Consider the following 23,587-nt stretch of genomic DNA (forward strand, 5'->3'; position numbering starts at 1 on the left):
CCAGAAAATATAACCACCTCTACCTAAAACGCACACACGTAACATAAAGACAATCCCGCACAAAACAAGGGCGGGTACACGTACTTAAAATAGGGAAGATCATCAAGCCATACAATAGAACACAGTTGAAACTAATAAGACAAAACAAACAGACAAATGAAAAAGGGCTCGGTGGGGGCTAGTAGGACTGTGACAACGACCGCAGAGCACCGCCAGAACAGGCAGGGGAGCCAACTTCAGCAAGTCGTGACACTAACTGAGTGATAAGGAGGGTGAAGAGGTTGATTTAATTTAGAAAGTGTAAGGATGAGTTTATTATGCCTATTGATCAGCAGCAAATAATTTGACCGCATAACTTGTGGGTTGAAACCATAACTTTTACATTTTACTTAGTAAAAATCAGCTGTTATCGGACTGTTTTTTTTTTACTATAACTCTTTCATAATTATCACATTTATTGTAAGGGAAATAAAAACATGCTAAATGTTGCACTTGGCCTTCTGAATAATGTATATTGAGCGGGAAACAAACAATGCCAGACAACGTGGTCAGCCGGCGCATCGAAACTACACCTAAAACTATACCATAACTAATTTCACACACAATAAGAGTTTACCAATGTAATCTTGTCTATAGGCAATCTGATGAGTGACTATATTAGGCCTATTTGTCAAATTGTATATGAAGAGATGGGCGCATCGTGTAATTTGCCGATGCAGGGAAAAGAGCATTGCTTTATCAAATCCTCCACACGCAGGTCAAACATTGATTTCTATATAATATCTGAAAAAGCATATTCTGCACTTTTTATGACACTTACCTTTGACAATGAACTCAATTCAAGAGGTACAGCAAATTTTTCAAATTGTACTTTTTCCAATAATATTTGTGCTGTCCCAGCATTCAGTACATGACCCCTCGCGCGGCAGCATTGCTCTGGCTACTAAGCAAAAACTAGTAACATAATAAAGGTAACATTAAAATGTGTTATTCTGTCATAAATGGATGAATGGACGTCAGCAGCCAGAAAAAAACAAATAATGGTGTATGTGATTTCAGTTAACCTTTCTAGGGTACATGGGACGGTAGCGTCCCACCTGGACAACATCTGGTGAAATTGCAGAGCGCGAAATTCACTAATACTCAATTCAAATATTTAACATTCTTGAAAATATACAGTGCCTTGCGAAAGTATTCGGCCCCCTTGAACTTTGCGACCTTTTGCCACATTTCAGGCTTCAAACATAAAGATATAAAACTGTATTTTTTTGTGAAGAATCAACAACAAGTGGGACACAATCATGAAGTGGAACGACATTTATTGGATATTTCAAACTTTTTGAACAAATCAAAAACTGAAAAATTGGGCGTGCAAAATTATTCAGCCCCTTTACTTTCAGTGCAGCAAACTCTCTCCAGAAGTTCAGTGAGGATCTCTGAATGATCCAATGTTGACCTAAATGACTAATGATGATAAATACAATCCACCTGTGTGTAATCAAGTCTCCGTATAAATGCACCTGCACTGTGATAGTCTCAGAGGTCCGTTAAAAGCGCAGAGAGCATCATGAAGAACAAGGAACACACCAGGCAGGTCCGAGATACTGTTGTGAAGAAGTTTAAAGCCAGATTTGGATACAAAAATATTTCCCAAGCTTTAAACATCCCAAGGAGCACTGTGCAAGCGATAATATTGAAATGGAAGGAGTATCAGACTACTGCAAATCTACCAAGACCTGGCCATCCCTCTAAACTTTCAGCTCATACAAGGAGAAGACTGATCAGAGATGCAGCCAAGAGGCCCATGATCACTCTGGATGAACTGCAGAGATCTACAGCTGAGGTGGGAGACTCTGTCCATAGGACAACAATCAGTCGTATATTGCACAAATCTGGCCTTTATGGAAGAGTGGCAAGAAGAAAGCCATTTCTTAAAGATATCCATAAAAAGTGTTGTTTAAAGTTTGCCACAAGCTACCTGGGAGACACACCAAACATGTGGAAGAAGGTGCTCTGGTCAGATGAAACCAAAATTGAACTTTTTGGCAACAATGCAAAATGTTATGTTTGGCGTAAAAGCAACACAGCTGAACACACCATCCCCACTGTCAAACATGGTGGTGGCAGCATCATGGTTTGGGCCTGCTTTTCTTCAGCAGGGACAGGGAAGATGGTTAAAATTGATGGGAAGATGGATGGAGCCAAATACAGGACCATTCTGGAAGAAAACCTGATGGAGTCTGCAAAAGACCTGAGACTGGGACGGAGATTTGTCTTCCAACAAGACAATGATCCAAAACATAAAGCAAAATCTACAATAGAATGGTTCAAAAATAAACATATCCAGGTGTTAGAATGGCCAAGTCAAAGTCCAGACCTGAATCCAATCGAGAATCTGTGGAAAGAACTGAAAACTGCTGTTCACAAATGCTCTCCATCCAACCTCACTGAGCTCGAGCTGTTTTGCAAGGAGGAATGGGAAAAAATGTCAGTCTCTCGATGTGCAAAACTGATAGACATACCCCAAGCGACTTACAGCTGTAATCGCAGCAAAAGGTGGCGCTACAAAGTATTAACTTAAGGGGGCTGAATAATTTTGCACGCCCAATTTTTCAGTTTTTGATTTGTTAGAAAAGTTTGAAATATCCAATAAATGTCGTTCCACTTCATGATTGTGTCCCACTTGTTGTTGATTCTTCACAAAAAAATGCAGTTTTATATCTTTATGTTTGAAGCCTGAAATGTGGAAAAAGGTCGCAAACTTCAAGGGGGCCGAATACTTTCGCAAGGCACTGTATGTGTTATACATCAAAATAATGCTTATCCTCTTGTTAATCCAGCCGATGTGTCAGATTTCAAAAAGGTTTAATGGTGAAAGCAAAGTATGAGATTATCTGAGGACAGCGCCCAAACACAAAAGCTTGAAAATCATATTTCAACCAGGCAGGTGCAACACAAAAGTCATGATTAGCGATATAAAAAATGCCTTACCTTTGATGATCTTCTTCTGTTGGCACTCCAAAAGGTCCCAGTTACATCACAAATTGTCCTTTTTTTGATAACGTTTTTCTTTATATTAATAAAAACTGTCTGGCGCTCTTCAATCAATAATCCACTCAGTTTCCCTCCATCAAAATGCATACCAAATGAATCCCAAACGTTACCAATAAACTTTTCCAAACAAGTCAAACAACGATTATAATCAAACCTTAGGTATCCTAATAAGCAAATAAACGATAACATTTAAGACGGAGAATAGTAGGTTCATTACCGGAGATAAATATGAAAGAACGCGCATCTAGTGGAAGCCCTAGAAACTGCAATCTGGGAGGACTTGGCCTTATTATTAAAATACTAGCCATCAAAAATAGTGGTAAGCTGAATTTTGTTGGGGGGGGGGGGGGGGATGGTTTATCCTCGGGGTTTCGCCTGCCATATCAGTTCTGTTATACTCACAGACATTATTTTAACAGTTTTAGAAACCTTAGAGTGTCTTCTATCCAAATCTACCCATTATATGCATATACTATCTTCTGGGCCTGAGTAACAGGTCGTTTGGGCACACTTTTCATCCGGACGTCAAAATACTGCCCCCTACCCCAGAGAGGTTTAAGTTTTTGTTTCCGCCAATGTCGAAACCAAGTACTTGCTCAATGGCTTTCCATATCTGGTGAAAGATGAAACCAGGCCAACGGGTGAGAGACGGGTGTTGAAACTCGTGGGTCCTTACATGGATAAAGGTAGAAATATGACCATGGAAGACAACTTCCCTGGCTGACATGTTGATTGCAAAGAAGAAAAGCCTTCTGGGAATAGTGAACAAACAAAGGCGGGAGCTGCCCCCCCTCTGCACAAAACTACATACCAGCAGAGCTATACTCCACATTGGTTATGGCGAGTGGTAAAGCAACACTTGCGGTGTACAGATGTAAAATGAATAAATGCATCCCACTGGATCTGGCATGTGAGTTTCATGAGAAGCACATGAATGCCAAGAAAGAACCTACAGCCGCCAAGCAGGCAGCAGGTCCTGCTCTCCCTCTTCCCCATGCACCACAGCTCCTACTTGGGAAAAATAAGACATAATCTCAAGTTGGCAGGTGCACAGGAAACAAGGCCCATGAAAACTGTTTGCAGTGCAACTGATTTGTTTGTGGGGCTTGCTCACACAAATCCCCAAAGCTGACTGTGGACCCGAAACGTAAAGAGAAGGCGTGATTGATTCATGTGTAAAGGCACGGGTATTAGGGCACAATACAGTGTCTGATTCAATCAACAAATGACTGTTTTTATATCATGTCATGAATATATTTTCACATATTTCTTTATGTAATTAATCCTTTACAATTGTTCATGCGCTGTTGCTTTTGTTCAGGAAAACAGCAAATAAATTCACCTGGCTGGTTATAGTGTTATCATCTTTTTAGTTTCTGTTAGAAGCTGAAACTGGACTTTATTAATTACTAGAACTCTATCACTAATCAAACTTATAATTAAAGTTGATCAAATGGATTCCACTGTAGTGTTTTATTGTAAGGGAAACAAAAATAGGCTATAGGCCTACGTGTTTCTAGGACTGTAGAATTATTCCAAACTTATCCTTGACTCTAAACAAATTCCTATTGTTTTTTTATTCATATATTCCTATTATTTCTTCATGCTATGAATAATTTACAATAGTTTATGCACTATTTATTAAGCATGTATTTACCAAACATGTTTGCACACCTTGCAGGTTGATATGCATCTGATGCATATGCTAAAGAGAATGCCTGGCAACATTCTCTAGTGGGTACTGATATGATGAAAGGCTAGCAATTCAAAATGATCTAGATCAGAATCCATCTTCCCCTTGTGCCCTAAACAATAGTCTACACTATTGTCCCCAGATGGTACCAGTCGGTCGGAACTTGGTCCCCAGATGGGACTTCCTGTTGATGCCAAATAAGGAGTTTCCTCTTGTGTCCCCACATTGATCACCTTCCCTGTCCCCACAATGTCATCTACCCTTAATTCAATGAATCAATTTGATTTGAAGGGTGTATTTATTATAGATTTCTTTGGAGTTTTTTTATGTGTTCGTCTTGTCTCTAGGTTGTCAGGTAAGTGGTGTCCCCAGAATGTGGTGTGAGAACATGTGTCCCCAGTAGGTGATATAAATACGTACGCGTATGTGTGCATGTGTATATACAAGTGTGTGTGTGTGTGTATATATAGATATATATATACATACGTGTGTGTGTGTGTGTGTGTGTATATACACAAGTCTGTGTGTATATACAAGTGTGTGTGTGTGTGTATTTACACGTGTGTGTGTACAAGTGTGTGTGTGTGTATACAAGTGTGTTTGTGTACACAAGTTTGTGTGTGTGTATATACAAATGTGTCTGTATACACAAGTGTGTGTGTGTATATACAAGTGTGTGTATATACAAGTGTGTGTATATACAAGTGTGTATATACACTGTGTGCGTGTGTGTGTGTGTGTGTGTGTGTGTGAATATACACAAGTGAGTGTGTGTGTGTATACAAGTGTGTGTGAGTGTGTGTATTAATATACAAGTGTGTGTATATATACTAATATATACGTGTGTGTATATATACAAGTGTGTGTGTGTGTGTATATATACGTGTGTGTGTGTATATACAGGTGTGTGTGTGTGTATACAAGTGTTTTTTTTGTGTGTGTGTTTTTGTATACAAGTGTTTGTGTGTATACATATATGTGTGTGTGTGTGTGTTTACAAGTGTTTTTGTTTGTGTGTGTGTGTGTATATACAAGTGTTTGTGTGTATACACGTGTGTGTGTATACAAGTGAGTGTGAGTGTGTACTGTATATATACTAATATATAAGTGTGTGTATATATACAAGTGTGTGTGTGTGTGTGTATATATATACATGTGTGTGTGTATATATACAAGTGTGTGTGTGTGTGTGTGTGTATATACAAGTGTGTGTATATACAAGTGTGTATATACACTGTGTGCGTGTGTGTGTGTGTGTGTGTGTGTGTGTGTGTGTGTGTGTGTGTGTGTGTGTGTGTGTGTGTGTGTGTGTGTGTGTGTGTGAATATACACAAGTGAGTGTGTGTGTGTATACAAGTGTGTGTGAGTGTGTGTATTAATATACAAGTGTGTGTATATATACTAATATATACGTGTGTGTATATATACAAGTGTGCGTGTGTGTGTATATATACGTGTGTGTGTGTAGATATACAAGTGTGTGTGTGTGTGTATACAAGTGTTTTTTTTGTGTGTGTGTGTGTGTATACAAGTGTTTGTGTATATACATATATGTGTGTGTGTGTTTACAAGTGTTTTTGTTTGTGTGTGTGTGTATATACAAGTGTTTGTGTGTATACACGTGTGTGTGTATACAAGTGAGTGTGAGTGTGTACTGTATATATACTAATATATAAGTGTGTGTATATATACAAGTGTGTGTGTGTGTGTGTGTGTGTATATATATACATGTGTGTGTGTATATATACAAGTGTGTGTGTGTGTAGATATACAAGTGTGTGTGTGTATACAAGTGTTTTTTGTGTGTGTGTGTATACATATATATGTGTGTGTGTGTGTATGTGTGGGGGGGGGGGGTATACAAGTTTGTGTGTGTATGCAAGTATGTGTGTGTATATACTGTATACAAGTGTGTGTGTGTGTGTGTTTATATGCACGTGTGTGTGTTTATATGCACGTGTGTGTGTGTATATACAAGTGTGTGTGTGTGTGTGTTTACAAGTGTTTTTGTTTGTGTGTGTGTGTATATACAAGTGTTTGTGTGTATACACATGTGTGTGTGTGTGTGTGTATACAAGTGAGTGTGTATGTGTGTGTGTGGGTATACATGTTTGTGTGTGTATGCAAGTGTGTGCGTGTGTATATATATATATATATATATATATACACACAAGTGTGTGTGTATATAAACAAGTGTGTACAAGTGTGTGTGTTTATATACGTGTGTGTGTTTGTATACAAGTGTGTGTGTACACATCTATGTATATACGTGTGTGTGTATATACAAGTGTTTGTGTGTGTATATACAAATGTGTGTGTGTATACCTGTGTGTGTGTGTGTGTGTGTGTGTATACAAGTGTGTGTCTGTATGTAAAAGTGTGTGTGTGTGTGTGTTTGTATATACAAGTGTGTGTGTGTATATACAAGTCTCTATATACACACACTTGTGTGTGTGTGTATACAAGTGTGTATGTGTGTGTATACATGCAAGTGTGTGTTTATACAAGTGTGTGTGTATACATGTGTGTTTGTGTATACAAGTTTGTGTGTGTGTGTATATACAAATGTGTGTGTATACTGTTGTGGAAGAATCATAATTTGTTGGTAATATATGTAAGATGTTTTATATTCATCAAATGTGTGTAAATTACTTTTCATCAAGAATGTTATTTTTGTATAATACTGTGGCAGGGTTTGCAATATCTGTTCTATGTCAAGACTAAGTTGCATGGGCCGCAGAGAGGGGAGAGGTCAAGGGGTCATCATGTGTAAACATATCTTTTGACCTATAGCCCCACTCTCCTCTCCGTGAGTTTGTCCAGGATTGGTTGTATTTAGAATTGGTTCTATCTAAATGACAATTTGATATATATCATAGAGTGGGGGTAATGTCTTGGTACCATTTTGTACCAAGGACGAGATAAGAGCTTTGTTTAGGAGACCAAACTGAACGATAATTTATAGCCAACTCTGTCTTCTTTGGGGATGCTCCTCTGAAGTAAAGTATTTTCTTTGTGTAAGTTCCTAAGACCTGTGTTTTGTCATGTCGTCTTGAGAGGGGGTGGATCTTTGCTATAAAGGAACCCATTTGCCATTATGTTGGGGACTCTCAACTTTTCATTAGAGATACTGAACTGTTGAAAGTCAAAATGCTATTGCAATGTGGAGGGGGCTCTCAGATAATTCATTGAGACACTGAATTGTCTGAGAGTCACAGGATTGTGATAGAGCTCATATAATTAAAAGATGGACTTTGATAACTAACTCTGACTTGTGTTGTGGTTTGCTCCCATGATTTGGTAAATAGAGGACATTTCCACGACAATTCACAAGTGTGTGTGTGTGTGTGTATACAAGTGTGTGTGTGTGTATATACAAGTGTGTGTGTGTGTATATACAAGTGTGTGTGTATATACAAGTGTGTGTATATACAAGTGTGTATACACACGTGTGTGTGTGTGTGTGTGTGTATACAAGTGTGTGTATTAATATACAAGTGTTTGTATTAATATACAAGTGTGTGTATTAATATACAAGTGTGTGTGTGTATATAGAGTGGGGCAAAAAGTATTTAGTCATCCACCAATTGTGCATGTTCTCCCACTTGAAAAGATGAGAGAGGCCTGTAATTTTCATCATAGGTACATTTCAACTATGACAGACAAAAAAAATCCTGAAAATCACATTGTAGGATTTTTTATGAATTTATTTGCAAATTATGGTGGAAAATAAGTATTTGGTCAATAACAAAGATTTATCTCAATACTTTGTTATATACCCATTGTTGGCAATGACAGGGGTCAAACATTTTCTGTAAGTCTTCACAAGGTTTTCACACACAGTTGCTGGTATTTTGGCCCATTCCTCCATGCAGATCTCCTCTAGAGCAGTGATGTTTTGGGGCTGTTCCTGGGCAACACAGACTTTCAACTCCCTCCAAATATTTTCTATGGGGTTGAGTTCTGGAGACTGGCTAGGCCACTCCAGGACATTGAAATGCTTCTTACGAAGCTACTCCTTCGTTGCCCGGGCGGTGTGTTTGGGATCATTGTCATGCTGAAAGACCCAGCCACGTTTCATCTTCAATGCCCTTGCTGATGGTAGGCTTTGTTACTTTGGTCCCAGCTCTCTGCAGGTCATTCACTAGGTCCCCCGTGTGGTTCTGGGATTTTTTGCCCACCGTTCTTGTGATCATTTTGACCCCACGGGGTGAGATCTTGCGTGGAGCCCCAGATCGAGGGAGATTATCCGTGGTCTTGTATGTCTTCCATTTCCTAATAACTGCTCCCACAGTTGATTTATTCAATCCAAGCTGCTTACCTATTGCAGATTCAGTCTTCCCAGCCTGGTGCAGGTCTACAATTTTGTTTCTGGTGTCCTTTGACAGCTCTTTGGTCTTGGCCATAGTGGAGTTTGGAGTGTGACTGTTTGAGGTTGTGGACAGGTGTCTTTTATACTGATAACAAGTTCAAACAGGTGCTATTAATACAGGTAACGAGTGGAGGACAGAGGAGCCTCTTAAAGAAGAAGTTACAGGTCTGTGAGAGCCAGAAATCTTGCTTGTTTGTAGCTGACCAAATACTTATTTTCCACCATAATTTGCAAATAAACTCATAAAAAATCCTACAATGTGATTTTCTATAATTTTTTTTCTAATTTTGTCTGTCATAGTTGAAGTGTACCTATGATGAAAAAATGACAAGCCTCTCTCAGCTTTTTAAGTGGGAGAACCTGCACAATTGGTGGCTGACTAAATACTTTTTTGCCCCACTGTATACGTGTGTGTGTGTGTATACATGTGTGTGTGTTTGTGCATACAAGTGTTGTTTTTTTTGTGTGTGTGTTTACAAGTGTTTGTGTGTATATACATTTGCGTGTGTGTGTGTGTGTATACAAGTTTGTGTGTGTATGCAAGTGTGTGTGTGTGTATTTATACAAGTGTGTGTGTGTGTGTTTATATGCACGTGTGTGTGTGTGTGTATATACAAGTGTGTGTGTGTGAGTATAAAGAAGTGTGAGTGTATATATACACATGTGTGTGTGTATAAACAACTGTGTGTACAAGTGTGTGTATACAAGTGTGTGTGTGTGTGTATACAAGTGTGTATGTATATACAAGTGTGTATGTATATACAAGTGTGTATATACACGTGTGTGTGTGTGTGAGTATACACAAGTGTGTGTAAGTGTGTGTATTAATATACAAGTGTGTGTATATATACTAATATACAAGTGTTTGTATGTATATATACATTTGTGTGTGTGTGTGTGTATACACGTGTTTTTGTTTGTGTGTGTGTATACAAGTGTGTGTGTGTGTGTGTGTGTGTGGGGGGGTATACAAGTTTGTGTGTGTATGCAAGTGTGTGCATATGTGTATATATATATATATATATATATACACACAAGTGTGTGTGTGTTTATATGCACGTGTGTGTGTATATACGTGTGTGTGTGTATATACAAGTGTGTGTGTGTGTGTTTGTAAAAACAAGTGTGTGTGTATATATACACGTGTGTGTGTGTGTATAAACAAGTGCGTGTACAAGTGTGTGTGTGCGGGTGTAAACAAATGTGTGTGTTTATTTACATGTGTGTTTGTATACAAGTGTGTGTGTGTGTGTGTGTGTACAAGCGTGTATATACAAGTGTGTGTATACATCTGTGTATATACATGTGTGTGTGTGTGTGTGTATACAAGTGTGTGTGTGTGTGTGTGTATACCAGTGTGTGTGTATATAAAAGTGTGTGTGTGTTTGTATATACAAGTGTGTGTGTGTATACAAGTGTGTATGTGTGTGTATACATGGAAGTGTGTGTACACAAGTGTGTGTGTGTGTGTATATACAAGTGTGTGTGTGTGTGTGTGTGTGTGTGTGTGTGTGTGTATATATATATATATACATATATATATATATATATATGTATATATATATATATACATATATATATATATATATATATACATATATATATATATATATACATACATACATACAAGTGTGAGTATACATACATGTGTGTGTGTATACATATGTGTTTGTGTATACATATGTGTTTGTGTATACATACGTGTGTGTGTGTGTGTTAATATACATACAAGTGTTTGTCTGTTTATACATACAAGTGTTTGTGTGTATATATACGTGTGTGTGTGTGTGTGTGTGTGTGTGTGTGTGCGTGTGTGTGTGTGTATATATATACAAGTGTTTGTGTGTGAGTGTTTGTGTGTGTATACACATATATGTGTGATTACAAGTGTGTGTGTGTGTGGGTATACAAGTATGTGTGCATATGTAAGTGTGTGTGTATATATACAAGTGTGTGTGTGTGTGTTTGTGTATGTATATATATGTGTGTGTGTTTGTGTATGCAAATACAAGTTTTTTTGTGTATATATACAATTGTGTGTGTATATATATACACGTCTGTGTGTACAGTATATATACATTTGTGTGTGTGTGTATATACAAGTGTTTGTGTGTGTATATGCATGCGTGTGTGCTTGTGTGTGTGTATACAAGTGTGTGTGTGTATACAAGTGTTTCTGTGTATATACACGTATGTGTGTGTATACAATTGTGTGTGTGTGGGTATACAAGTATGTATGTGTGTAAATATACACACACATACACACTTGTATATATACAAGTTTGTGTGTGTATGCAAGTGTGTGTGTGTGTATATATACATATACACATATGCACAAGTGTGTGTGTGCGTGTTTGTGTATATACAACTGTGTGTGTGTATGTATATTCATGTGTGTGTATATATATATACGAGAGAGAATAAAGTAGACGGCACACGTCAAAAGTTTTATTTATGACCCTATGTCAGGATGACGTGTCCATATTTGGGCATTCGGTCAGGACATCCTGGCGGGAAGTGATCACGTGCTCTAGGGAGTGCCCATATTTGGGCATCCTGACAGGACATCCTGGTGGGAACTTCGCATGCTTATGCCCATATATGGGCATCCTGTTCCTGTACTCACGCTGTAGAGGGTGTGCTAATTTATGCATATATTGCATCTATTCCTTTGAAGTTGTTATGATGATTGATGTCTAGAGACCTCTTTGAACTGGGGGGGATGTGTTTGAACATTTCATTGTTTTATTGACCTTAGGGCTGTTGTCTATGAAACAGGAATGTCCTGGGGTATTGGGTGTGGCAAACACATTATAAATAAAGCCCAGAACAAGACATGCGGCCCCAGAACACTAAACAAGATTTTAAAAATGAAACCCAGAATATTAAACAGAAAATGATGTCTCCTAGGCCAATTCTCAGGGTGTCATGTGTCTCTTGTCATGAACCCAATGACAAAAGCCTAAGAATGTTTTAACTTTTTATGGCTGCAGGGGCAGTATTGAGTAGCTTGGATGAAGAGGTGCCCATTGTAAACAGCCAGCTCCTTAGTCTCAGTTACTAATATATGCATATTATTATTAGTAGAAATCACTCTGAAGTTTCTAAAACTGTTTGAATTATGTCTGTGAGTATAACAGAACTCATATTGCAGGCAAAAACCTGAGAAATTCCACTTCCTGTTTGGATTTTTCTGGGGGTGGCAGATTTTCAACCAAGCTCTCATTGAAATTACAGCAAGATATGGATGAGTTTTCACTTCCTACGCCTTCCACTATATGTCAACAGGCAATGGATATTTGTGTGATGACTCTAATGTGAAGGGGGGTCGAATGAGACAGGAAATAGTCACCACTGCCACGAGTTGACCATGCTTTCACCATGCGCGTTCACAGGGGAAGGACATGGGTTCCACTGGTCATCTGAAGTCATTCTAATTCTCCGGTTGGAATGTTATTCAAGATATATGTAAACAACATTCTAAAGATTGATTCAGTACATCGTTTGACATGTTTCTACTGACTGTTACAGAACTTTTGGACATTTCGTCACGTTATAGTGGACGCGCTATAGAGGACATTTTCAAACAAATCAAGCATTTATTGTGGACCTGGGATTCCTAGGACTACATTCTGATGAAGTTCATCAAAGGTAAGGAAACATCATGTATTTTCTGGATTCTGTTGACTCCAACATGGAGGCTAATTTGGCTACTGTTCTGAGCTCCATCTCAGATTATTGCATGGGTTTCTTTTTCCGTAAACTTTTTTTGAAATCTGACACAGCGGTTGCATTAAGGACAGGTATATCTATAATTACATGTGTATAACTTGTATTATCATCTACATTTATGATGAGTATTTCTGTTGAAACGATGTGGCTATGCAAAATCACTTGATGTTTTTGGAACTAGTGAATCTAAAACGCCAATGTAAACTCTTTTTTTATATAAATATGAACTTTATCAAACAAAACATACATGTATTGTGTAACATGAAGTCCTATGAGTTTCATCTGATGAAGATAATTCAAGGTTAGTGATTCGTTTTATCTCTATTTCTGCTTTTTGTGAATGCTATATTTTGCTGGAAAATGGCTGTGCTCATTGTGGTTTGGTGGAGACCTAACATAATCGTTTGTAGTGCTTTTGCTGAAAAGCATATTTGAAATTGGACACGTTGGTGGGATTAACAACAATATTACCTTTAAATTGATATAAGACACATGTATGTTTTAGGAATTGTAATTATGAGATTTCTGTGGTTTGAATTTGGCACCCTCTATTTTCACTGGTAGTTGTCATATTGATCCCGTTAGCGGGATTGCAGCCATAACAAGTTTTTAAAGGAGTTTTGGGTACAAGTGAGGGACATATGTCTTACATATTCCAACCTAAGGAATCTACGGTTAAGATATTCACAGACAGCGGCCCCAAACCCCTTTATCAGGCAAAACCCGGGAGTTTATCTCCTGCGCTGCGGATGAGAGAATGGCTTAAAATAAGGCTCGCGAATAGGCCCTGAGCGGTTATGTACTGGAAGAACTGATCTGCGGCCGCAGTGATCTGAAGGCCCTAGGAATCACTTCAATGGCGTATAGCCTTGACTCCAAAGTGACAATTTTAGCATGTGAACAATTTGATAGTGCAAATTCGACAAAATCTGTCAGTTCATATGTATTTTCCAAAGCATGCAAGGATGTAAAAAAAATATTATGCTGGTGTTTAGCTTTAAATGGATTGATTATCCCACATTCATAACCCGTATGAATAAGCTGGACAGTCTTTTCCAAAATCGTGAACAATTACGGCGCTGGCCGCATCTATCCTTAATACATTCCCAGGACCCACATGCCCAACGGCGAATCTTTCCCTGGAGTGAAAACTTACGGAGCTTTGATGGAGCGTGCAAGAGAGCCTGTCTTGGGGTTGGTGAATTGGAAACGGATGCAGGTCAGGGCTAACCAGGCCCTATATCTCTCAGAAAGGAATAGTAAAAGGGTTTCATTATAACATGTTTTAAACTGTATGTACTAATATCTCACCCTGGTATCTCACCCTTTAACGAAAGGGGTTCTCTCGTTTTCTCTCTCGCCCCGGTCTGTCGCGGAGAAATGCAATGTCTTAAAAAAAAAACGGTGTTATTTTATAGTCTTTCCTACAACGGTATGGTATAAACATTAAAGGTTATTAAAGTTTAGTACTGTGTGTGGTAATGATGTACAACTGTAGGCCAACAATGTTTATACCTAAAACATTTGTGCATGTTTAAATATTGCGCAGTAAAATTGGTTAATGTCTCAAAAAAGGTTTGTACTAAATATTTTGGAATTAAATAAAGGAATTTAAAACAGTATCTCACCTTTTAACTATAGGAATATGTCCTTTCCATCTATCACCAAGCATGTCCCGGAGAAAAAGGCTTTCGGAAAAGCCGTGTGCGTGCGTGTGTGTGCGTGTGCCGGGCCAGGAGGAGTGTGTGTTTCAAAACAAAATGGGTGGGGCTCTGCAGGGGTCGTTTGAAACCAAGGTTTGCACTACAAGGCAAACTGTATGTCCAGATATCTGCCTACTCACCATCAAAAAGTGTGTCGGCGTCTCTTAAAATGGGCACTTTCGATTCATTAACACACGTCTTTCAAATCCGAATTTATCTCACCCCAGAGGAAGTGGGGGCTAAAAAGGCAAACACCCCAGAAAGAATAAAATATGTCTAGAATGACCCTTGGGTTTAAAATATTGTCATTTCTAATCAGCGCATATACTAATGGTCCCCCCACCCCGGTCTATAAATTTACATCGGACATCCCCCAAGCTGCTACCCCTGAGGATGTGGGAAATCAAAAGGCAATACCTGCAGACATAATGTCTCAACATCCTCTCATGTTGCTTTAATTCACTGCCTTTGTTCTTTAAAACATTCTGGGGGTATGTTAGGAATTTTATGAATAAATGACTAAACAATATCCCCATTTCAAATAGAACTGTAACTAAGTAAACTTATACTCTGTTTTATTATATCTGATTAACAATATGAATTCATAAGTGAGGGATTGTGGAGCCTGAAACAGGGGGTAATTAAATAAAATAAATACCATTCCAGCCAGGTTGGAGAAGATTGGAAGTGTTTTTTTTTAAGTAAGCAGAAAGGGTAATTAACCTATGGTTGAACCGACTCAACTTAGCACTGTAACGTTCAGATAAGATATTGTGTGTTTTCTTAGGTTTTCCATTAGCTGGAACTGTCTGCTGAAGGGTGATGGATGAAAAACCTTCTGAAGTTATCTCAAATTAACTTTTGAACTGTTGGGAGAAAGAATATTTTATAACCTGTGACGTCATATTTTGTACAGAATAAATAGTATTATCTATTTTTGATAAGACTGGTCTCTGTTTTTTTTATGCAAATAAGAATCTTACAAATTCTCATAAAATAGACTAAGTGAATTAAATTAATGAAAACATATTGGAATAATGAAATTACAGTAACAGGGTACTCCAGGCCCATTTTATGGCATATAGGATATCGCCCGAAAAAATGCCACCATGGCTCTGTAAACTCATTCCGTACTATCTCTCGTTAGGGACACGACCGCGGAACGAGTCTCAGGAAAACAGATACTTTCCACTCTGTTCGCACGGCTTTAGCGCAACTACAAACAGCCCAGAAGAGTTATCAGAGCGAACAGTTAAAAGATCATCCGTGAATCCCTCCTAATGGCGCTTTCTGAAGGTGAGTTAGTGAAAATAATATATTTTCAGATTTAGAGGCGGGGAATTGTTAGAATATTATTGGTATTATTGTAATATTAAACAGGAATTATACGTGTTTTAAACGGGGGGCAATGCACATATTCTTATAAGTTAAAAATATATATAGGATAAATAACTGTTAATATTATCTAACGTTTGTAGGTTCTCCATCATTTACGCAGCTGCTCAGAGGTTTAAATGATCTGGAACAGACAGCGTTAGATGGGGATTCTCAGACGCAAAACGCATGCAGCCAATCCCCATCACACTAAGTCCAATAATCACATAAACAACAATATTTATACATAAAAAAAAGTGTGCACCATATATTAAAAGCTATTTTTGTGTTTACAGCCAACATACAGCCAAGAAGGATAACGGGCTCCTTATGGACCCTGAACGACTTCGTCGGAGCAGATGACACATCCGATGACACAGATGCAATTCTCCCGTTCTGTACGAAAGTTTTTTCAAACACACTGAGAACAGAGGATTTAAACGTCCCGCCATTCTCCCCCGGGAACCTCCACCCGCTCCCCACATATTCCAGACCCAAACAAGCAACGCACAACACGGGCTCTAGTGCATTGCTCAGAATCCTCCCCTCCTGAAAACTACTACTGGGCAGGGAACTTGCGGCTTCACGAGCCGGCCCTCCATGGACACCGTATGAAGCCATTATATATATATATATTATTAGTTAAACATAGTTTATTATTTATACATTTTGTAGGCTTGAATATGTTAAAACAAGGTCAAATAATGTTTTTTTCAGGCTCTGCAGGGCTCTGGCCCTTCAGAATCGGGAACGCTTGATGAAAAAAGTTACGCCCCCCCCCCCCCCCCCCCGGTTTCCGCTATTCGTCAGAACAGCCCTCGCCAAACAAGTCGAGGTAATTTAATTATGTATTGTTAATATATAGTAATATACCTGAAATGTATTTGACATTTTATGTATTTCACATATTTTTACATTTAATAACCTATTTTGTATGTTTTATTTTCTATCAGACTCATCCCCGGCGTACAACGGCACAGAAGACCACACACATCTAGAGCACGCGGAGGATTCCGGCTCACCGAACATTCCCAATGAAACAACCAAACCGGAGGATTTCACCGTTTTAAATGACATGTCAGAGGCAGAAGACCGGCTATTATGGGATGCGGCCAACCTTCTTGATTCCGCCAATTCTTTGGTGGCAACATCTGGATCTGAAATAGAACAAGCTAGGTTTTTCACAGCCCTTTCCAGGGTTTTGCTACACACACAAATGGGTTTCATCATTCTGGCATAGAACAATTCCATGTATGTTAACCTGTCTACGATATTGGTTCCCAATTGGGGATCAACCCTCCCACGTTCAGCTGAAACGGTGGCGCATGGAACGCAAAAATATTCTTAAAAATATTTAACCTCCACACATTAACAAGTCCAATAGCTCAAATGAAAGATAAACATCTTGTTCATCTAGCCAGCAAGTCAGATTTCTAAAATGTTTTACGGCGAAAACATAGCACATATATATGTAAAACCACCACCAGACACAGCTCATTTCAATAGCCAAAACATGCAATCAACAAACGCAGGATTAAAAAATAAATCGCTCACTAACCTTTTGAAAATCTTCATCAGATGACAGTAATATGACATATTACACAGTACATATTTTTTTTTTCAATAATATGCCATTTATATCCATAAATGTCCATTTACAGTGAGTTCACCTTCAGAAATTACTCAAAAATGCCCGCAGGAAATCTATGTAGCGCGGCAAGATAACGTAAATAGACATCATAAACTTTGACTAAATATACATGTTCTACATATAGTTAGAAAGATACACTGCTTCTTTATGCAACCGCTGTGTTAGATTTATTTTTAACGTTACAGAAATCGCACACTATTCCATATGCTGAGACAGCGCTCAGTTCCAAGCTACATTTCCACGTAATGTTGGAGTCAACAGAAACACAGATTTAAGCATAAATATTCCCTTACCTTCGATGGTCTTCGTTCAGAATGTTCTGGAAGGCTTCATACTTACCCAATACATCGTTTGGTTTCAAGTCTTGCGTCTTTGTATTAGCTACTGCTAATAACATCAGCTGAAATGCACCCAAAACGTCCTCTGGTCCGGATAAGTTGCGCATCAAAACTTCAAAATTACACATTATATGTCGACTAAACAGGTCAAACTAAGTGCAGAAGCAAGCTTTATGATGTTTTAGACGTGCAAAACAAACTTCAATTCAATCGGCCATTGTCTGCCCTTCTCTTGAGTGCTGGAAACAAAGGAATGGCTGGGACCAATTCGCGCCCATACGCACAGCCTATTCTCTCGTGGCACGCACTAATTTCACTCCCATAGGGTCAATTCTCGCGGGATTTGAACGATTTGAAGCTCTAATGAAAGAGGACATCTAGCGGAAGAGATAGAAAGTGTCCCCAGAATCATAGCTGGTTGGGAAGGGTGGGGGCCATGACGTCAAAGTTGCTCCAACTTTCATGGCCACAAAAACTAGTTTGGAAGAATGCCTGCCCTGTGAGTTCTGCTATACTTACAGACATAATTCCAACGGTTTTAGAATCTTTAGAGTGTTTTCTATCCAATAATAATTTTTATTTGCATATATTAGCAATTTTTGACAGATTTTTTTTCCAGTTTACTAGGGGTACCCAATCTCTCCAAAGGGGGCGTATGTCTGCCATATCCTTAACAGGTTTTAACCAGCACTCCGATTAAAAAACACAAATACAGGCGCTAAAATCATATATGTAACACGGATCCTTCCAGAATTACCCAAGAATGCACATCATTAATTATCCAAATGGCAGAGCCAACAGATCTAATTGAGACAATTGAAAGCCTGTAATCAAAGATACCGCCAGAACTCCTAGAAATTATTAATCATATGAACGAGGCGGGGGTAACAGACATAATACCGATAGATGAAAGCATATTATCACAGATTCCAGCCGAACTCCTAGAAATGATTAATCGTATGAACGAGTCAGGGACACCCGATGAAAATCTGTTATCACAGATTCCCGAAGCCCTCATATCCCTAATTAATCAGATGAACGAGAGCCTGACATCTTCGGGTTCGCACACCCCCCAAAACCAGCCGTTAACGCCCATGTCAGAAGAGTCTGAAACGCAATACGATTTTGAGGAATTGGAAAATTGTCTAATAAATCAGGAGGGAGACGGTATTGATCGAAGTGTTCGGGTTGTGTACCGAAATAAATTAAACAATACAGAGATTCGACAGTTTTTCAATTTCACATGGGTGAATCAGAATCTTGACTATGCTGTGTTTTACGTAATGATATTGGATACTCTGAACGAACTGTTAGACAGGGCAAGAGATTATGACAAACCACGTGATGTCTTACAGTTGGAAATTTGTGGAGATAGCCTGCATAACTCTTATTTTACCCATTGGCGAAGCAGATCTTGAACAACTTATCGCCCTGCTAGAACGACTTGTTCAGTCAAATGTATCCGTCATAGCCGATAGGACCCTCGAGCTTGTAGTGCAAATAATACGTCAACCCCAGGGTGGTGGGGGTCAGAGAAGGAAGCTAGATAGCCTAATGCAATCAGAAATCATAAGCAATAAAAAGGGCCTACCTCATAAACGTTCACAATCCAGGTAATAAGCTATGCTTTGCAATAGGGCTATCCCATTTACTCAACCCTGGATGTACTGATCTAGCGGCGTTACAAAAGGCTAGAGAGCTCCAAACAGCCGTGGGTCTTGGTATACAGGATGCTGTGGCTTTCTCTGACATAGTCAAATTTGAAAACTTTCTGAATATCAAGATTGTGGTTTTGAATCACAGTAGAGCTAATGCAAATCTCTTGAAGTTCCAAAACAACCCCCAACCTCATCCTCAGGTTCTGTACTTTTATGTGCAAAACGAACATTACTATGCCATTACTAACATCACAGCGTTTTTAGGCGCACCATAAGTCTGTACATCGTGCCATACCGGCTACACCCGAAAGGGGAGGCACTCGTGCCGTTATAACTGTTCAGTATGTCTGGATGAAAATTGTCCTATGCAACCCTTAAACCTGATACCCTGTGAGGATTGTCACCGCACATGTCGTCCGGCCTACTGTTACGGAAAACACAAAATTGAAACATGGCACCCCAAGGCCTGTAAATCTGTAAGCAGTTGTGACATTAACTTCTTGAGTGTAGGGGGCAGGATTTTAGTTTTTGGCTAAAAAACGTACCCATTTGAAACAGCCTATTTCTCAGGTCCAGAAACTAGAATATGCATATATTGTCAGATTAGGATAGAAAACACTCTAAAGTTTCCAAAAACTGTCAAAATATTGTCTGTGAGTATAACAGAACTGATATTGCAGGCGAAAACCTGAGGAAAATCAAACCAGGAAGTGGCTTCTATTTTGAAAGTTCCATGTTCCATAGCCTGCCTTCGCTCCATTTAAAGGGATATCAACAAGATTCATTTTCCTATGGCTTCCTCAAGATGTCAACAGTATTTAGACATAGTTTCAGGCTTTTATTTTGAAAAATGAGCGAGAAAGATAACATTGCGTCAGTGGATAGCTGGGTGTTCGCATGAGTTTTGCTTGCTCAACAGAGTGGGGCAGCCATTGTCTCTCCCTCTCCTATTGAAAAAGCGACAGTCCCGGTTAATATATTATCGATTATATATTTTAAAAACAACCTGAGGATTGATTATAAAAAACGTTTGATATGTTTCTGGGGACATTACGGACACTATTTGGAATTTTCGTCTGCGATTTCGTGACCGCTCGTGCCTGTGGATTTCTGAACATAATGCGCCAAACAACAATGGAGGTATTTTGGATATAAAATTCATCTTTATGGAACAAAAGGAACATTTATTGTGTAACTGGGAGTCTCGTGAGTGAAAACATCTGAAGATCATCAAAGGTAAGCGATTTAATTGATTGCTTTTCTGACTTTCGTGACCAATCTACTTGGCTGCTAGGTGTATTTTTTGTCTACTGAGAGAGATGTTCTTACATAAACGCTTGTTATGCTTTCGCCGAAAAGCTGTATTGAAATCTGACATGCCAGGTGGATTAACAACAAGCTAAACTGTGTTTTGCTATATTGCACTTGTGATTTCATGAAAATTAAATATGTTTAGTAATTTAATTTGAAATTGGCGGCCTGCAATTCAGCGGGTGTTGATGAAAATGATCCCGCTAACGGGATAGGTGCGTCAAGAAGTTAACAAGAAATGCCCAAAATGCCATTGCAATTACAACCTTAAAATAGATAGTCCTAAACTGCATGTGTGTGGAATCATACATTGTCCAATCTGTAAAGGGCCTTTGAAAAGCAGAGACGCTGAAGTGGTTCAAGAAGTGCCACACGAGTGTTATATTCAGCCCTTGGATGAAGATGAACATTCAGAGAAATACGTGTTCTATGATTTTGAGACAAATCAGCAATCGGGGGTTAATTTGCCTATTTTGGATCTACCATGACATTCAAGGGTGAAAAGTGGTCGGCAGAGGGACCCAATTGTGCACTGCTCTTTCTAACATACTTTAGAAAATCCCAGTACAGAAAGTTCACGTTTATCGCGCACAATGCTAGAACCTATGACTTTTATCTTCTTCTGAACCCCTTGATACAGCAAGGCGTGGCACCCAGTGTCACAGTTAAAGGTAGTAAAAGTTTTGTAGACCCCACTTTCAACAAGAGATACATTGACAGTTTAAGCTTCTCACCCATGAGATTGGCTCAAATTCCAGAGGCCTTAGGTTTTGAAAACTCTGTGAAAGTCTGGTTCCCCAACTTCTTCACATCTGAGGAGAATCTACATTATATTGGATCTTATCCCAGCCCCGAAATGTACGGGTGTGATCAAAACCTATCGTACACACTTTCTACCTACAGCATCTATAGCTATCCCCTCGCCTGACAACTACAGACGCCATTTCAAGTCCTACTCTAGTGGGTCCATTCAATGGTTGGAGTACCTTGCCCAGGATAAACACATTTTTATTCAACATGCTTTGAATCGGGGGGGAGAAGGCGTTTGGCTCTTACCATGTAGATGGATACACACAGATTGACGGGGTTGAGACCGTGTATGAGTACAAAGGTTGTTTCTTCCACGGTTGTAAATCTTGCTTTGTGCCCCAGGCCATGTGTGTCCTAACCCAAAATAATTTTGGGGAAATGTACCAAGAGTTTCAAGACAAATTTGACTCTTTAACAGGCTACATACGGGTTAAAAGTGGAGGTTTTGTGGGAGCACGAATGGGCTGCCATCAAAAAGTCTGATCCTCATGTTCAAGCCTTCCTTTCCAGCTATGACACACCAGAACCCCTGGAACCACGACAGGCCTTGTATGGAGGCCGTACCAATGCTTTGACATTGCGGTATGTAGCGCAACCCGACGAGACAATAGGATATGTAGATTTTACATCCCTTTATCCTCATGTAATGAGTTCCTCATGCTATCCTATGGGGCATCTGGAAATTATTCATCGAGACTTTGACTTACCTCAAAGCTATTTTGGTCTGATCAAAGCAACTGTCTACCCTCCTAGGGGTTTGTTTATACCAGTGTTGCCTTACAAGGGCCCTCAAGGAAAACTTTTATTTCCCCTTTGTCGCACCTGCAGTGAAAACAACAACCAGCAAAACCCATGTGATCACTCAGATCAAGAAAGTCCTGACAGGGTATGGGTCACAGTTGAATTTTCTAAGGCTCTAGAGATGAGGTATTGTGTGGCCAAAATCTTTGAAGTGTGGAACTTTCCAGGAAATCAAACACTCTTTTTAACCTATTAGGGATAGGGGGCAGCATTTTCACTTTGGATGAATTGCGTACCCATAGTGAACTGCCTCCTACTCTGTCCCAGATGCTAATATATGCATATTATTATTACTATTGGATAGAAAACACTGAAGTTTCTAAAACTGTTTGAATTATGTCTGTGAGTATAACAGAACTCATAGGGCAGGCAAACTTCCAAACAGGAAGTGGAAATTCTGGGGATGGTTGATTTTCAACTCATCGCCTATTCACATGCAAGTAAGATATGGATCTGTTCGCACATCCTACGCCTTCCACTATATGTCAACAGTCAGTAGAACGTGGAATGAAGCCTCTAGTGTGATGTGGGGCCGGATGGGAGGGGAATGAGTCACTGGTCTGGCAAAATGCCAGTTCCTGGTTACGCGCAGTACTCATTTTATCATCATGTGTTCCGTTACTCTGTCGACAAAAACAAATGCTCCGGTTGGAAGGTTATTGGATATATGACAATAACATACTGAAGTTTGATTCTCTACTTAGTTTGACCAGTTTATTCGACCTGGAATATAACTTTTAGAAGTTTTCGTCTGAGTTCACCTGGCCCGGCGCCAGCTTTTGGACATGTGAGCTAAACGTGCTAGCAAAAGTAGCTAATTGGACACTAGTAATGGACATTATCGAACAAAACAACGATTTATTGCGGAACTAGGATTCCGGGCACATCATCAAAGCAACGCTGCTGCCCCAAATGCATGTTCATTTGCAATATGTTTCAATGGGCATTTACCATCACGAATTTGTCATGCTCAAAAATACTGCAGAAATGCAAAATTGACTGGCCTGATGAACTTGGGATGGCCGGGCAGTGATAGTGGTTCCTCTCCATCGCTCGTGTTGATTTCATCATGTCCATTTGGTGATGTTTT

At 39.2% G+C, this 23,587-nt stretch overlaps 1 long non-coding RNA gene across 1 annotated transcript in view; it reads left to right on the forward strand.

Moving 5' to 3' along the window:
- The first annotated feature begins 12,302 nt into the window (after positions 1–12,302).
- Positions 12,303–23,587, forward strand: part of LOC149978078 (uncharacterized) — a 39,354-nt gene continuing 28,069 nt past the window's right edge. Inside the window, exon 1 of the long non-coding RNA XR_016486727.1 lies at positions 12,303–12,770. This is a non-coding gene — a long non-coding RNA (uncharacterized LOC149978078). The remainder of the gene's footprint in view (positions 12,771–23,587) is intronic.

The sequence above is a fragment of the Oncorhynchus mykiss genome, chromosome 15 (genome assembly GCF_057628025.1).
Source record: "Oncorhynchus mykiss isolate SJ-2025 chromosome 15, ASM5762802v1, whole genome shotgun sequence".
NCBI lineage: Eukaryota > Metazoa > Chordata > Actinopteri > Salmoniformes > Salmonidae > Oncorhynchus > Oncorhynchus mykiss.